We start from the raw sequence: 17,388 nt of genomic DNA, 5'->3' as shown, positions 1-17,388 counted from the left end.
TATTGCTGATATGCTCACTGAATATAAACCGAACAAGACCACTCAGATCATTAGGATCGAGTCAGTTAGAAATACCAAGGGTTCACACAAAACAAGGGGAGTCTGCTTTTAGCTATTATGCGGCCCGCAGTTGGAACCAGCTTCCAGAAGAGATCAGATGTGCTAAAACATTAGCCACATTTAAATCAAGACTCAAAATTCATCTGTGTAACTGTGCATTTGTTGAATGAGCGCTGTGCTATATGTCCGAACTGACTGCAATGAATTTTATGTATAATCATTTTCTTTAAATTTATTTTAAATCAATTTCTATCATTTTAAAATTCCTTGTTTTTATTATCTTTATTCCCATGTTTTTATTGATTTTTAATGTCTATTTCACTTTCTTTTATGTAAAGCACTTTGAATTACCACTGTGTATGAAATGTGCTATATAAATAAACTTGCCTTGCCTTACTGTGTAAAGTAATAAAAACGTAATATTAATATGTAATTTAAAGAAATAGTTTAATTTAGCTCAAAGGGAATCATTTATGATTTTATAGGATTTGAACAGAATCAATGTTACGGCGATTCACTGAACAAGTCGTATAACAAACTCTGCACTGGATATTAAAATCCAAAATATAGTGAAAACACTATTAAATAGCACAGTAACAAGATCGGCAGATTAAGTCATTAACTCGTGAGCACAAAACATATAAACTAATCTAACACATGAACACAAGCATTCACACATTCACGCGTCGCAGAAAGAGAGAAAGTAAGGAAAGGATGAGTTGAAGAGAATGAAAATGTGAAATCCCAAATTTATAGCAATATGTTGAATTGCATAGACCTGAACAACTATCAATCACTTATTTAACCCTCACTTTGAGTTTCTCAATGAGGCTCAAATTTATATTAACTAAGGGAATCCCTTTTGTCATAGTAGTTGCAGAAAGGGGGTACCCCGAAGTGGCTGATTGGCTGGAAGTTCAATAGTCTTTGAAGTGACGTCTTGGGAGTTGGCTGAGGATGCGGAGTTGGTCTGGTTGAAGTTTGAAGCGTGTGCCGTCGGAGCTGGACTTTGCAGCAAACTTACATTAGAACACGAAACTCCACGGAAAGAAAATAAACTAAAGTAAAAGAATAAAAGGATGTAACGAGAGTAGGTGGCTTTCTTCTCATTATGGTAGCAGCTGGCACGTGTACCAGAGCACGCTCAAAGAGCAGCATCAAAACGCGGTGGCTAAAGAGAAGATGACAGAGAAGGGTGACTAAGAGAGAGTTTGATGGTGTCCTGAGTTTTTAAACTTGGCTTCTGGACACATCCCCTCTGGTGTCTTGACCAATTAGATAGGCTATTATCTTAGCTAGGGGTGTTCATTCCATCATAAATCAGCATGTTATCAGTCACATGGTCCGAATTTTACAGGCCCTTGCAAAGTATAATTTTGGACATGATTTCTATAACAAGACTATGATGCATTTGACAAAGAATTGATTGGAAGAAACATTTAAAGCATGAATTTTCAAACTCATACATACCAAACATGAATATTACCCTTTAAGGCTTAAGCTATTCAATACTTATTAAAAGCAAGACATACACAATGAGTGATTAAAACATGGATAGTCTAATATGTGGGTTACAAACATAATATGGGGTTCTGCATAGAAATGTCCTTTTAGGATGATTTTATGTGCATATGAAAAATAAAGTCTTTGTGTAGTTCTATGGAGAACGAAGGCATGTTCTTTAGACAAAGGAATTTTGGTTTGGTCTGTCTTCTATGTGTGGAGACCTAAAGAGAGCCTGTAGCTTGTGATTTTCTATCACAGGTTTACATGTGATAGCCATCTCTTTGACCATCAGTCTTGATTACTTGCCCCAAATTTGACAATCTCTTTCCTGAATTGGAATTATCAATACGTGTTCTTTTGTCTCAATGTTGCAAGCTGTTTTGTGAAAGAGGCTTGCTGGTAAGGCTTGCTTCAGACTAGTTGGAGCTAGGAATCTGATTTATGACGTTGCCCTGTTACAGCTTTGCCCTCTTTCTGGAATCTCAGCTTCACAGGTTTCAATGTTCTGATGCATCTTAAATTTGTCTGATTCAGTCTCTGATATCCTACACCTGTCCTTGTTTAATGTGATCATTAGTTAATTCTGTTCCAGCTGTGTTTGTGTAATTAGCCTGTGTATTTAAGTTCCTGCCTGTTCATTTCCGTGTCGTCTGGTCTACTCGTTACTCTCCGGTGTTCCTGTCTGTGTCTGCCTTGCCTTGTCTTGCCCTGCCTTGTTTAAAGTAAAAACTGTTATTTGAGTTTACATCCTCGTTTGCGTGTTCCTGTATCCTCCTCGTGTGTGCACCGTGACAATTAGCACTGTGCTGTATGAGTTAAGTTACAGATTTTATCAGTCTTCTCCCCCTTAATATTCATGTCTACAAGTATTTTGTACTTTAAACTGTTCATGTGAACATGTCGTCACATTATATTGAGCCTTGCTTAAAGTGACTTAGATTACTTTCACATTATAGCCATTTAAAAACAGTCAATAACCCTAAATACGCATGTGCTCCTGTAATATATTATTTTGAATCTGAGCCATCATGCATTACATAATATTTGTGTGTTGCATACATACACTCACTCTGCTCTTACTAAGTTGATTGCTGAATACTGTATCTCATGGGATGATATCAGACTGTGACTAAGCATTAGATTATGACTAGTCTTAACCCCATACTGTGGGAGGTAGATGAGTTGAAACTGTGCATCACTTCACAGAAAGAGGAAAATGCACAATAGGCTGTCAGAGCACAAGGGTGATTGGCTCACAGATGAAGAGGATCTTGTCCTGGGAACATTAAGGATTACAAGTGCTCAGCCCCCTTTCACTGCTCTGTGTCATAGACCGCGCCACTGCTCTGCATGGCTCCTCAGTCTAGTGCTCCTTTTAAAAAGTATATATTCAGTTTAGGAACAGTAGGGTTTTATTTATTTTTTATTTTTTTATTTATATATATATATATATATATATATAAATGTGCACTTGGATGGGTTAAACGCAGAGCACCAATTTCGAGTATGGGTCACCATACTTGACAATACGTCACAACTAAAGACTAAAGACTAAGCTTTCCATTGATGTATGGTTTACATCAATGGGTTGTTTTTAGCTTGATAAGCACAGTTGTCACATTGGTAGGTGTGAGAGGATGTAAAAGGCCCTCAGATTCTCGGCCAAATATTGTCCTATACTAATAGGACAATATTTGGCCGAGATACAACTATTTGAAAATCTGGAATCTGAGGATGCAAAAAAAAAAAAAAATATATATATATATATATATATATATATATATTGAGAAAATTGCTGTTAAATTTGTCTAAATGATGTTTTAGCTATGCATATTACTGATCAAAAAATACATTTTGATATATTTACGGTAGGAAATTCACTAAATATCTTCATGGAACATGATGTTTACTTAATATCCTAATGAATTTATGGCATAAAATAAAAAAATTATAATTTTGACCCATACAATGTATTGTTGGCTATTGATAAAAATATATCCCAGCGACTTAAGACTGGTTTTGTGGTCCATTTATCATTTTATATATAATATTTATGATATATATCCTATTTATAAAAATATGATATACATAATTCATTTATAGATTTCATAGCATTTAGAAAAAAAAAACATACATTTAAAACACTGACACAAATTCAGTTCACAAATTTTTTGTCTTATAAGATGAATGGAAATCCTATTTTAATATTTGGTAAATAACTCAACATGCTTTTTATTGCCAAATGAGGATAGTGTAAAACATTATCAGAAAGCCCAGCTTCAACCTCCGCTATGGTGTAATGACCTACTCAGTGCTTTAATGTAAACCTTTCTGCTTGCTTCTCTTCTCTCAGGTAATTACTTGCAGTACGTAACTGTCTCTCGCACACATTTCCATTTTCAGATTGGTTGTCTTGCTGAGGCCATTTTAATGTCCTTTTTGTATTCCAAATCTGTGCGGTTCCACCCGCCTGGACTAATGATTTTTTTTCTGTAGTGCATTTGTAATCAAATTCATTTGTTTTCCTGGCCAAAGCGCTCACGCTAACCTCAGCTGACGAGTATCCGTTTTCTCTCTGTCTCTTTTGCTCGTTTTTCTCCCTCTTTTTGCGGTAAGGGCAGCTCAACATGATGAGGTGTGTCTTTAATATCGGAAGTGGAATAGGAGCACCTCAGCAGGGCACCTAAATTAACTTGAAATCTCATAAAGAAAATGAATAAACAAACAAACAAAGAGACAATGACACTATAATTACCACCCATTGAACTGGAGCTGTAATACAGAACAAATTGAACTCTAAAGTGATCTGAACACCAAGTTGCGCTTTTGTTGAATGTGCACATTTACCGCAGCGAGGGATTTTTGTGCCTCCGTGCCTGAAGAAAGTGACATGTGCTGTTTTTGTTGGATGATGTTTACAGGTTAGGTCATGCAAAGTACAGCACGAGAGCTTGCCTGCAACGATCAGGATCAGTCGATGTGGAATCCGAAGCGAGTCCTCGTGATAGATGATTGATAGGCCTCAGCTGCAGTGCTCCCAATCCTTTTGTCTGCCTATCACCTAATGCGGTGGTCGAAGATGACGGAGCGCTCGGCGCACTTTGCAGAGAGAAAGAAATTATATCTTTTTCATTGGAGCAAAACCAGAAACTATTGAGGAGGGGGAGAAATGGAGGGAAAGATGGAAAAGTTCCCCCGCTTTCTGTCTCCAGAGAAAGAGAGGCCTTATTATCCGCCTGCATTTGCATGATGAGAAAACACAGCTCATATTCATCTTAGTAAAGTTGTAATAAATGATTTCAACAGCATCATCATCAATTTTACGCAGGTGCGCTTGTGAAAATCACTCACTTCAATCAAAAGAACCTTAGCTCCCCCTGTTAAAGACGGCTCATTTTTTACTATCACACACTATAACGCTGAAATTTGGAGGAAAGAGTGAAAGAGCGAGGAGAGAGAGAAAGAAGTTGAAGGGAAAAGAGAGACTGATTGTGTTCCGCTGGATGGCGCTACTGAACAATTAACGAGACTGACAGCCGAACAGAAGAAGGATCTTTTGTGATGGTGGTATGACAATAATCATGACAAAAATGTAACTAAGACGAGTGTAAACAAGCAATAAATAAAGACGACCTGTAAATAAACCGAAAACGAAGAGAGAGACAGAGCGATAAAGAGGTAGGGTGATGTGCTGGGGTCACTCTGAGCTAAATCGACTACTTCAGCAGAATTCCCAAATGCCAAGACAACACCTCAGCCTATAATGACCAGAGATCTTCCCCGTACGCTTCAAACACCCAGCAGCACAGCTCGGGGAATTAACAACAGCGTCATACACAACGCCGGCTGGATTTACTCCTTGTTGTGCTCTGCACACCTGCTCCTCAAGAAAGTCTTAATTGGCAATTACTGCAGTGCTTTTGTAACACTTGTATGCCTGATTGTGTTCAATCTAATTTTAATCAACAAAGGTCAAATCCAGGAAAACAGCTAAAGTAATGCTTAATAAAGCTTTGTTACTTTGTTACAAGGACGTATTGTTCATATTAAGCAGTGATTACTAAGATGATTAGATTCATTACACATCTATTGAAGTAGCGCTGTCTCTTTTGCTAGTGTTTAACAAAGCTAGTCTGTGTTTTGGGGGGAAAAAAGATCCGAAATACTAAACAATCAAATTTGTAGAGTTTGGTTGGAAGAAAAAAGAAAAACTAGCACCAACAAACTGAAAGTGCAGGTTTATTATAGTCAAATGAGCAAACTGACTGTCGTCTCATTTGAATGTTATACAATGAAGTGTGTTTGAAAAGCTCATTATACAGGTTGGAGTGCTCTCTCAGCACCTATCCATGACAGAGCGACCCTGGGTTAGAAACCCTCAGAAGTAGCCTCACATATAAACTCGTACACTCTGGTTGTTTTTAGCTTGATAAGCACAGTTGTCGCGATGGTAGGTGTGAGAGGATGTAAAAGGCCATTCATCTCTGTGAGCGAGAGACTGAGTGAGATCAGTAATGGCTTTTGTCATGAGTCTCAAATCCTTCTGTGCACTCAGCAGTGGAGAAGCTGAGTGTAGAAGGGCAAAATATTAAAAATATTAAGCTGAAAATGAAACCTCTTATGAACTGGATTAGACTTTATGTAATCATTTGCGATCATGTAACGCAACAGAGTAATAGAAGACAAATGTTTAGCTTCATTTGAATGGAAATTATTTATTTATTTATTTTTTATCGTTGACTGCTAGCAGGAGAAAAAGAGTATTTTCCTCTCATTTGATTTGCACACTGAGCAAAAGACGTTTCTGTGGATCCTGAAATTCTTGTGATGCCCAAATTGACCACACATAATTGTGATGTTTTGTGTGTAAACTTGGGAAATTGATCTTGCAACTTTTACTGGCTCTTCATGAAAAAAGACGTAGTTTTGCGGTAAACAATAATGTGTATTATCAACTGTCTGCTTTCTCAATGCATCTTAATTTTCTAAAATGAAGGCTTAGTCCCCTTCCCTGCAACACCATCGGTGTTGAACAGCACACAAGAAATTTGTCTAAATATAATTCTTTGGAAATGTCCACTTTAGAGAAGGCCTTAAAAGTTTCCTTGAAAAATGTCTACAAAGCTTGATCTATTTTAAGGAATAAGTCATGTTTTTGTCTATCATAGTGTTTTAAGAAAAAGTCTCCACAAACTTGATCATTAAGAGTAGTGCATTTGCTGTTCTGTGGTGTGTCACTCATTTAGAGTTTTGAATATATGTAGATGATTACATCAGGGGCCTCCCACACGGAAATAACCTATATAAACATATATGTTTTAATATAGGTTTTGATATATGTTTTTAATATATGTGAAAATTGGCCGTTTTCCTATAATATATGTACATATATGTACATATATGCACGTATATGTACACATATATGCGTACATATATGTACACATATACGTGCATACATGTACCTATATAGGTACATATATGCATGTATATATATATGTGTGCATATATGCACGTATATGTTTACCTATATATTAGTAAAATTATTAAAATCCATAGCTGCTAGACAACATAAATAAAAGCCCAAAATGTCTAAATTTACATTTACATGTACATATAGGGCTTATATGTGGATATAAAGAAGCAATACAGGAGACCTATATGGCCTTTATATGCTCATATATGCACCTCAATTTTGCCTATATGTGGCATATATACGCATATATGCAGCATATATGTTATCATATATGTGCATATATACTGCATATAGGTTTCATATATGCGCATATATCCTCATATAGGTTCTTTCCATGTGGGCTAGAAGGTCAAATGTTGTAGTTTGAAGTTATAAAATGACTAAACGCCACAAAATAACTCTACAAAAGCTCCATCTACCCCCCCCCCCCCAATTGTAAAATAATTATTCAAGAATTCTTCATGACCTCGTCTGATTTGAGATTAAATTTAATATTGTACTTAAAAAAATTTAACTAAATATTTAACTTAACGTCATTTTACATCAAAACAGTTCATGCCCGTGTCAATTTGTTTTACCCTATTACATTTTTACTTCAATCATAATATTCTGTTTTTTATTTGTAATTTCTAACAGTTTACGTATAGCAAATAAGCAAATAATCTGTTAAAGCATTTATATTGTTAAAATAGGCTCACACTGTAAACAAATTGTTTGTGGTTCAGCTCTATTGGATTTCCCCCCAGCATGCACTGGGGCATTAATAGCTATGGCTGCATTATTTAAACAGTTGTTTTATTTTTTTTATTTAGTTATCTGTTGCCTAGTGGTATTTAAAATGATCTGTTGATTGTTACCCTTGCTGTGTTTCATTTACCAGGTAGCGAGAGGTGTTTTATTTGATTTTATGTTTCATTACTTTGACAACAAGCACTTTGCTCTCCATTTAAAGTTTTAAAGAAAGCCTAAAAAGTGCATAATATTAAACAACTTAAAAGTTGCATTAAGGGAGTTTTATAACTTCGTACCTTTCTTCTTAAACATACTATTTCTAAATAGTTGATTAACACAATGATGGCAAATTTGTTCTCCTTTTAAGTCGAAAATGTTTCCATCAAATCATTAATCCGATGAATCCAACTCACAAAAGGCAAAGAAAACAGTTGCCTTTTTTTTTAAGTTCTGAGAACACCATTTCATTTTTTACAGCGAGTGGAGCTGTAGGTAGATGCGGCGCTGGTGAATGCAATCACACTCTGGTTTGCGTAATTGGGTTTTAACACAGGGGAACAATAACATCTACCCTCAGTGTTTTTGACATGGCTCCAAAAACGCATTACTGCTCAGCGAGGATACCTCCACATTATGTCTTTCTTTCTTGTAATATACCAGCAGAAATGTGCGCGCTTGTTTCCTCTCCCACTCTTTCGCGCACTCTCTCTCCCTCTTTTCTTCTTTGGCAGGAAGCGAGGGAGTGAGAGGAAGTAGCGGCACATAGCATGTCTTCATTAAAGTGTCATCCTCCATTATTTGGCTCCTATCTCAATTAGCACTAGCTTTAATAAAGGAGCCCTTTCTCACAATCTATCTCTTTCCCTCTCCTTCCATCTCATTCTGCTTTCTGCTTTCCTGTAGCTCTTCTCGTAGGATGGAAAAGAAGAGGTTTGCGTCGCTCTCCCTTCCTGTCTCCTCGCTCGTGTCTGGATTTCGATGGCGTACGGAGGGCCGGCACATCTGCGGCTTGCTTCTGCCGAATCTTTCTCAGCCTCACCCCCTCTGAGAGCAATTAGACCTGCTTGCCTTTGGCTGAGCTGTGAACGCAGGCACCAGATCCCCCTGTAATCACCAATGCAGGGAAGCCACCACATCGTTACACCACTACAGGTCACAGCGGGGCCCTATCACCACATGTTCCACAGGAGAGAGGGAGAGCAACCGAGACTCACATCCTTTCGCCGTCCCCCTGGAGAGAACTCTTTATTTAAGTCTTGTAAACCTATATAAATCTAAAGGCAGAGATCACACGTTCCCCTCTGAGGCGCTACACTGGGTATTACCATACACTCGTGCGCTATTTCCCACCTCGACCCTTTTCCAGGAGGCTGCAGAGCTGCCATTTTATATTTAGCTCGGCCCCGTGGCTGGCTGCCGGAGCTCCGTAATTGAGCGCATATATTTGCAGTATCTGTATGTGACAGTAGGTGACAGCCCCTCTGTAGAGGTGAGGACGGCCTGGGCTAGTCAGCGGCTGATCTCTCAAATTGTACTCTAATTGGGGGATATTAAACAAGCCATCCCACTTAGCCTCTGGGAGGCCGATCCATATTCAGCCTTCTCTTCATATCTAGACTGCCTCTAGCAGCCCGGCTCGGGCTAAAAGCACCATTCCCACACGTGGATGTCGTTCGCAGATATGGATCATTCATGGATCCTTCTCGCTCTTGCACGCCAGACATACAAATGCGGACGGGCGCATGTTCTAACATGAAATCTGCTCCCGGCACTTTTAAGTCTTGTTTATGATAAAGTCTCTCATTATTAATGTATGTCAGTCCTGTTAGCAGTCTGAGGTTTTTCATAGCATTCAGTTAGTGTTGTCTCAGGGGATCAGAATCATCAACAACAAACACGATTTTCTTAAAACTACTGATATATGTGATAGAAAGATCAGCACTAGCAGTACTAGCATTTTGTGCACGTATGTCATTTGTGATAATTGTAACAGCTTTTTTTGTGAAAATAAATATGAAAACAGCAGTAGTAAGGTTACCGACAGAAGCTCTGGAATTGGTTAATAAGTGCATTCCTAGTTTCCATTCAACATATTAAAATTAACTTTCTTTACATTTTATGTTAAGGTGTCTAAATTACAGTGTAATAAATACTGAGTAATATTCACACTAATATTAATACTCAAATAAATACTGAGTAATAGTAATTAACATGGACCTATAGAGTTACGGTTTGGTTTAGGGTTAAATGCTTGTAACAATAACAACAGTAAATTATGCATATTGCTATAGTAAATATGTGTTAAGTTGTAACACTGACACTGTAAAATAGGGAAATAGGGTAGCCTTTTTTTTTTTTTACAATCCTGTTCCATATTCTCACTATCTGCTGTGTACTATAATAATTACAATAACTGTTATTAACTAGGTACTAACCCTAAACCTAACCTTTATCCATTTACTTCTTAGGTAAGTACACTGTAAGTGCACACACTGTAAAATGTACTTTATAAAATTAAATAGCACATTTTATAATAGATTTATAAATGGCAAACATTATGTAAAAAATATGGATTTTTAAAAATGTAATATATTTATATTTAAATAAATGTATATTTATTTGATGTTTCAGAATTGAGTATATTTGAAATTCTATAGATAATTTCTGTAAATTTTAAGTTTTTTATATTCAATTTATAATACAGTATGCCCCATTTATTTCAGAATTTTACAACTTTTATTTTATATATTAGCTGAATATTTTATAGATTTCATTTTAGAAGTTTAGAAGTTGCTCAAAAGTTACAAAACAGTAACAGATAATGCCACTAGCATTTTCTAATATAAAACATATATGACAGTGATACGTTACAGGACAAATCTTATTTAATTATAGCACAAATATCAAAGACATTCATGATGTGCTTTACTGTCACTGAAGTACAGGACTCTTGACTTAGACAGAGAGGAGATGAAGGCCAGGCACATCCTGAAGTGCCACAAGAGACCAAAGGGATGAAGACCATGTATGAAAATTAGAGGAGGTCACAGTAGTTCCCTGCCTTCGTCGGCTTTTGTTTTCTAATTTAAGATTACTAAACACACAACAACAGAAAGCAAGGTGCTCTCGCTCATGAACGCTCAGAGGTCGATGCAATTTAGCAGGGCAACACTCCATTAAAAAGGCCAATGCCATGGCTTAAGGGGAACAATTTTAATGATGAAAATGTTGTTTCTCCAAATCAAACATATTACTTATGCGACTTTTTTCCACTCTGTCAGGAGACATCTGTGATCACTCAGCCTTTTTCATCCTAACACAGGAAGGACGAGAGGAAACGAAACAAAAAAAAGGAGAAAAGGGAACAACAATAAACACAAAGATGATTTATAAGTACTTCCTCTGGTGCTTATTCTCTAACCCCTTCAAACGCACGCACGTACGCACTCGTACATATATTAAAAAAGCGGGGTGGATGTTTATTAATATATTATATGCCAGGCATGGGAATGTGGCTGCTGAGGAGTGTAATTGCAGCGTTGGAAACATTCCTCGGAGGAGCTTGGCACATATTAAAAGGGAAAACTTGAGACATGTTTGTGATAATATTCCTAATAAATCTCAGCGCGGGCCTCCGACTCCTTGACGTTAACAGTAACACGGCCGTTCATCTTGGTTGGAGCTCCAGAATTTAAGATTGGTCACAAACAATCTGAGCGGCACCGGATTGCATGGGGAGACGTGGCCCCTGCGTGCGCCTCACGCTCCCATAAATCTCCTCTTCCTTCTATGCAAATGATGCAAGGCTTTTAATTGATAATTTCTCACACTGGCCTGCACACTGGTGGACTGGAGGCTTCTAATGAGAGAGAGCCTATAGCATGTACTTTAAAGCCAGAATGAGCAATCACCCTGAGAAGTGGGGTAATTATTTAGCCCTGGGTAGGGTTGAAGTGTGTGTGTGTGTGTGTTTCTAACAGGAAAAAAGGGGGCAGCTTTTTTAATAATGTGTGTCTTGAATGTTACCTTCCTTGTGCAAGTGATACTGAGTGTAAAAGGTGAGTTGAATTTATAAGGCGGATCCGTGTTCTCTTTAAATGCAGCTCGTTGTGTAAACACACCTCCATCTATCTCATATATTAAAGAGCAATGGATTGTTTTTCTCACACATTACTGTCCAGTGCACAATGACAATTTCATTTGATTCCACACAAATAATGAGCCAGGATGGAGTAAAAAATTAATGTTCAACTTTTGGAAGGCCCCATGAATAATTAAGCATAATTAATTAATTAACCTAGCTCTGTTCTCACTAGGCCTTTTTATCGTGCCACAGTCCTTTGCAACGAAGAGATTTTGTGATGATAAAACATCAATCAGTTTATCTCTATCTGCATTTGGCTAAAGTATGAGGTGCTCCACCATACATTCAGATAAACCGATAGAAATCTGTCTGTTGTGTGTCGTAAGTGTCTCAGTGCTGTTTATGTAGGCCTGTTTGATTTGTGGCTTGTATATGTGAGTGTATGTGTGTGTGTATATGAGCACGCTAGAGTCTCTTTCTTTCTTTTAGTGTGCTCAGGAACCTATTCAGCATTCGTTAGTTCACCGGTGGCCCTTGCATGACAAACCGTGTATCTAAAAGAAGGCATTATGTGAGTTTATATTCATATTTTTCTTGAGAGGCGTTAAATACAGCATTTCCGTGATTCAGTTCACACTGGAGCACAGCATTAATATTCCCTGAATATTATATCTTCTCTCTCTCTCTTTTCTTTTAATTCTTGCTTTACTAATTTTTGGGTTAGAAACCCATCAGTTTGATTAAGGTTTCATCTGATTTCAATACAGAGCCGAGTGACATGAGCTGAGCAATAACACATAAACTGATGACAGCACCATAATTATATCTTCACACCAGTAGGGGGAAGAGTGTACAAAGAAACAAGCATTAGTGTAATGGGGTATTTACAGTTATTCAAGAACTCTCAGCCCAGAACAGCTTCACAATACACATCTGAAAATATATTTGTAATATAAAAGTAAAGTTATTTCTCAGAAAAGCTCTTGTAGCAGTTTGCAAATGACATCTGAACTGATATTTGTCCTACATTATAACTGTTACCTTAAATGTCAAAATACAGAAAAAAAGTCTTCGTAAGAATGACTTTCAGTTATATATTCCACACATTTAAACCTAAGAGTTTGATCCATGGTTTTTCTAATTGAAATATTATGTGCAGATGTTTGGTTCTTGACAGTTTGTGAATTTCACACAATAAACACATCTGAATTACCAGCGATTACTAATGAACCATGTCCATCAATCAACAATCCACATTAATTAGTGGTGAGTTTAGCTTGTTTGGACAATCTATTATTCATATTTAGACAAAATATTAAAGTATTTCATTGCCGGCAAATCAACACACACACACACACACACACACACACACACACAGGCCTACAAATGTCTATATCTTCAGATCAGTTTTGAGAGTTAATTCAAAGATTCAAAGCGTCACCACTGCACTACATCAATAGCACATTTTATCAGTCCATCATGCTTATCCATTAATCATTTTGATTCTTCTTTCCCTGTCCGTGACCCATTTTTCTCTTTCCTATGCTACAAACTACTCTACGGTGTGCTTGCCTTCCTGTCTCTTCCGTCCTCTTTTCTCCTCTCCTTCTTTCTAAAGGGGGTTCATCAACTGGCTTGTTGTACAGCACAGTAATTAGCAGCGCATGCTTGTATTAATTAGTGGTGAGTGATCTCGTTTTATTAATATGTGCTGGAGTGCGATGGGGTAGGAGCCAGAACAATAGGGCGGGCGGTTTGGCGGCCTCGCTATCGGCTGACCTCTCCGTGCTGCTGAGACACGGGACAGCCAAATGGTTAAACCCATTATTAAACATTTTATGCTAATGCTGTTTGTTTTATAAGCAAATTAACGGTGTGGATTTGCCGAAAACAGGTGCTGTGGTGTGAATGCGTACTAAATGATGTGATACTGGAGGAATTAATTAGAGCCTGTGCGGTAATTAGATGCAATAATTTGTGTGATTAGCGGGCTGTTTAAGAAGGAAGACACACTTGCAAGTTAATGCGCATATGCACACACACACACACACAGTTTCTTCTTCACGCATATGCTGTGCATGCTCGGATGGGACAGTTGTTTTGTTGTCCCGGATCACAATAGAGAGAGAGTTTGAGAGACGAGGAACTTCCTATTGTGTACTTCAGAATTGATTCATTAAAAAACGCTGAGGTGGCTACAGCTAATTACCAAAATGATCCGGTTGTTGGGGCTTGCTCATCCCTTTTTAATTCCTTTCCTCTTGTCCTTCCCCTTTATTTCCTTAAGTCAAAAAACCTTCTTACCTCAAAGCAAAAGGGAAGCTTCTCCACACAGCACTTCTAAATTTGGAAAGGGTTTCATGATAAAAGACAGAACCAGTTTTTTCTTCCTCTTCTCATCCTTCCTTCTGTTCTTTTCATTACATATTATTAAAATCATAAAGTGCATAATTAATTTTTGCAGATGCAGTGCATTTGGAGCTCATTTGGATTCAGTTAACAAGGCGGCTCTGCATTCAACTGCTGCAGTCAGTCAGGTGGAATAGATCCTGGAAAAGTTTGGAGAACAGATGAGATGGATGCAGACCTACAGTTGAACAGAAACACAGGTATTTAAAAATATAGACACTCATTCAATCAAAGTAAATGAATTTGCAGAAGACTGAAATTTTGTTGTTAGTTCGGACAGTTTTGGTGTTTATGTTCTCATCCCATGATTCTTGCCAACGATAACACAGGTTTAAACTTCCAGCTCCAAACACACTTCTATGGCTGGGGCGACGGTCATCCTCTCAGGCCATTATTGACACTGTATGTGAACCCATCTCTCGGTAAATCTGCAGATAAATCTTCCTGTGTTTTGAACTGAGCCAACATCTGGCTCACTTTTTATGGCCAGTGGGACACGTCCCGGACCAACCTTCCACCATCCCTCTAGCATCACAGGCTAACGTGATTGAAACCACTTGTTGATGAGTGTGTATCCTCTGGGCTGTACTTTATTGTTTTTATTTGAGGCAGATGCATGAGAGGAGATTTGACTGACACCCAATAAGCTCAAAATCACCCCGTCTAACCCGCAGGCCCCACCTCAACTCCAATGCAGCACCACGTTCACTCTAGACTAGCTTGAAGCACCCTCACTTTTAAGCCAAACACTCTTTGTGGTATTATCTTCTATCTCATAATAAAAAATGTGAGGATGAGAAAAAGCCAGCATAATTAGGGTAGTATGATTTCGGTTAATGTTCATTTGTGTTTAAGAGAGAGTTCATGCGTTTCATTTTTCGGTCGAGCGTTTGCACTAAATATTGACTTGTATGGACATGTATGACACATGCACCTATGACTGCTTGGTGATGCTCAACCTGAGCTGCAAAGAACATCACAGAGCTGTGACATCTTGAAACACTTGTTGTACAAATACCTTGTGTTCTGCTTGCATATCCACATTATTTTGATGTTATGTATTTTGTTGTTTTTATTGCATTTTCCTACTACTTTGAGTAGTGCTGCCACCTTGTGGACCCACCAAATGCAGTCATTTCCCGGCATGACCACAGAGTTAACTAACACAAACCCTGATTCTTTTTTTCAAAGTATAAAACTATTAGAGAGGAAAATGCAACAACTAGTCCAAAAGGGGAGAAAAATCATGGTTCTATAGAATGTTCAAAAGTTTTGAGTCAGTAAGATTTTTCATTTATCTATTTTTGATTATTATTTTGAAAGATTTGAATGTAATTATTCCACAATAACATGCTAAATTGACGAAATGTGACAGTAAATACATTTAGAATGTTACAAATGATTTCTATTTCTAACAAACGCTGTTCCTTTGAACATTCTATTAATACAAAATAAATAAATAAAATTGCAGTGTCCACTAAATTATTAGGCAGCACAACTGTTTTCAACATTGATAATAATAAGAAATGTTTCTTGCACATCAGATTGGTATATTACAATAATTTCTGAAGGGTTCATGCGACACTAAGGTCTGGAGCACTTATGCATAAAATTCAGCTTTGCCATCGCAGGAATAAATCACATTTTAAAATATATTAAAATAGAAAACAGTTATTTAAAATTTGATATTTTACAATATTACCGTTTTCACTATATTTTCTATATTTAACAGCAAATGTAGCCTGGGTGAGCATAAAATACTTCTTAGAAAAGCATTACAAAATTATTACCAACCCCAAAGTTTTGAATGGTAGTTTTTTTTTTTTTTTGATGTATCCTGTCCATCTTCCATATGTCTTGTAGAATGTCAGTCCAAAAATCTTTTGTTCGGTGACATTAAGAAAGCCTTTGTGGAAACACCCCCTTACACTCGTACCTACTGTAATTGTGGAATAACAAGAGCAACCTGGGGGACGCAATTTGTCATCTGTTGTATTAGGAGAGAAAAAAAACAAAAAAACAAGAGAGAAACACGTATTGCACTTTTCCTTAATGACCACTTCCTATTCTCCTTCCCTTGGCAGAGCTTTGCTATGTCGCTCATTTAAAATATGCATATGTAAAAAAGTGCCATGTAAACACACACCGACACATGCAATAAAATGTGTGTAAGGCCCAAATACGTGGATGTTGTTACAGGAAGCAAAGCACTAATGAACGAACAAGCTGAGATGAGGTGCTCAGTTTATGAATCATTTATGAAATTATGACAAATGACATGGTAACCTTAAAGGCCTTAGAATATGAATTTATACAGAGCGAAGTGTATGGTACAAGAGTTTTCCCTGTAGAAATCGAGTAGAACTGGGTTAAACATGAAATTCATATTGGCTTCCTAAAGCTGAATTAGACAGGGGGGCCACACAGAGCTCATAGGAGACCGCCGAACATGAATTATTACCGAATATAATTTCAGCTATTAGTTCACCATGCTGAGTATCAATCACTAGCATCTGAGGTTGAAATTAATATTTTGTGGGAGAAAATAGAGCGAGAATGAGACGGAGACTCATTTTCTAAGATTTCAATTTTTTTTATTTTTTTTTACTGAGTATGTGGTGTTGGGAATGGTCCGACCCATTACCATACAGATTATCCATCGACAATGCTTGCACAAAGCAAATTAACATGCACTTAATAAAAGAAAAAAAAAAGATTATGTGTAGCATACTATCCTTTCCAATTTTGTGTAATCACTGCCAGAGTCTATGTTTTGTCTCAAACGGAAAAGGAAAATGGTTTTAGAGGGAAATCCTGCGGTCTCACTGCCTACTTTTGGCTGGCTTGTATCCTGGTTTCTTTGAGTTCACTGTATGGTTTACTGAGGAAAAAGAGGGATCGGGATCAGACTCAGGCTGAACCATAACATGACGCTCAGTTGAAAGAATTTAAATATGTGCATTAAGAGTCCTATCTTGAGGAATCCTTTTTTTTCCTTGATTGTCTGAGATAAGATTTCATTGTATTAAGAAATTATATTATAACTTTCAGAACTCGACAAGACCATCTTTGGAAACTGAGCCTCCCGAGTAAATGTAAAATATGATAAAGTACAATTATTCTT

This window comes from Barbus barbus (genome assembly GCF_936440315.1).
Source record: "Barbus barbus genome assembly, chromosome: 2".
Lineage (NCBI taxonomy): Eukaryota > Metazoa > Chordata > Actinopteri > Cypriniformes > Cyprinidae > Barbus > Barbus barbus.
Note: the sequence above shows the minus strand (reverse complement) of the source record.